This window comes from Octopus bimaculoides, chromosome 4 (assembly GCF_001194135.2).
Source record: "Octopus bimaculoides isolate UCB-OBI-ISO-001 chromosome 4, ASM119413v2, whole genome shotgun sequence".
NCBI classification, from domain to species: Eukaryota; Metazoa; Mollusca; class Cephalopoda; order Octopoda; family Octopodidae; genus Octopus; species Octopus bimaculoides.
Window position 1 is genome coordinate 117,619,057 of NC_068984.1, and position 1,650 is coordinate 117,620,706.

A 1,650-nucleotide genomic window follows, 5' to 3' on the forward strand; every position below is an offset into this window, starting at 1 on the left:
GTATCTTCAATGCATTGATTTTGAGCTCTATCCTTTAAGAGACATGTATACATATATATATACAAAAACTCAACTGTGAGTTTTTGGCTAAGACTGTTAACAGATACTATATATTTTGTAAAATTTGTTTTATAAAAGTATATATTTAATATATATATATATATATATATATATATATATATGTATGTATATGTATATATACATATGCATACATATATGTGAAAGCAAACTGCTTAGTAATTAGGTTATCAGCTCATGATCATAAGGTCATGAGCTTGATTCCTAGTGGTGTGTTGTGCCCTTGAGCAAGTCACTTTATTTTACACTGCTCCAGTTCTCTCAGTTGGCAAAATATGAGTTGTACATGTAATTCAATGGGCAATGATGTCGCATTCTGTGATACATTGAACCTTTCTGAGAACTATGTAAAAGGTATGTGTGCTTGTGGTGTGCTCAGCCACTTGCACATTAATTTCATGAGCAGGCTGTTCTGTTGATTGGATCAACTGGAACATTTGTTTTTGTTGTTACCAATGGAGCACCAGTTTTTTGAAATACTTGCACATAAATGTAGATGTGTGTGTGTATGTGTGTGTGTGTGTGTGTGTGTGTGTGTGTGTGTATGTATATACATATCATACTTTGATACTTTGATAGGTTTTGGCCAGTAGTGGCCCAGGCCATGTCTAATTTAATAGCACCACCTGGCAAAGTCATTCAAGTTAGGAATCAGACAACATGGCTCACTCGGGGAGAGAGATACTGTTTTCGGAGACATATCCGGGTGTAGGAGGTTTATCCGGGACTTTCAGTCGGAATTTGTCCAAAGACTTCTTGAACTTTATGGGGTGTGTTTCTGCTTTAATGTGTTTTGGTGTAATGTTAAAAAAAGCGGGGCAAATTGAGGTGAAATAATTGTGCTGTATTGTTGTTATGTGATGCGGGTACGGTTTATGTTGTGGGCAGATAGCACAGGGCCCAAGTCTTAGGTGTATCTTAAAGGCAATGCTAACATCATTTGGGCAACGTTGATGGAATATTTTTCACATCAGGCAGATGATGTAGCGCTCATGGTGGCGTTGGAGAGAATAAAGCTTGAACTTTTCTAGTCAACCCCAATAGTCAAGGCCTGTTAATGACCATTTTCTATGCTGCTGCATAGGTGTATGTTTGTGTGTGTGTGTGTGTGTGTGTGTGCATGTGTATATGCATGTGCTTTTACTCAATAATTGAACTTGTAGGAGTCAGTGTAAAATAAATATTTCATTTTCAGGAACTTCAATGAAACAGCATACAACTGGTACTTATTTTACTGATTCCAATAGGCCATCCTGAAAAATCAGAAGCTACCAAATTTCATAATTTCAAACCAAAACAATTCAGGCACCAAATTAGATATAACAAAATATTGAACAGAGTAAGAGAGAAAGAGGAGAGATTAATTTCTAGTGGGTTGAAACACAAATTACTTTCTTGGTTGAGTTATTTTGCTAGATTTCTGGCTATAATCAATAGCCTGGTGAGGAATAAGTTCTTACAAAGTGAGGTGCCCTCAACACACAAGCAAGGAACTCAGAGGAGCAACAGAGTAAATCATCAAACAATTATATATATATATATATATATATATATATATATATATATATAAAA

At 35.5% G+C, this 1,650-nt stretch overlaps 1 protein-coding gene across 1 annotated transcript in view; it reads right to left on the reverse strand.

Annotated features, from left to right (window-relative positions):
* The window catches only part of LOC106879607 (junctophilin-1), a 451,733-nt gene that overhangs the window by 99,025 nt on the left and 351,058 nt on the right, over positions 1 to 1,650 (reverse strand). The gene's annotated exons all lie outside the window — the stretch shown is intronic.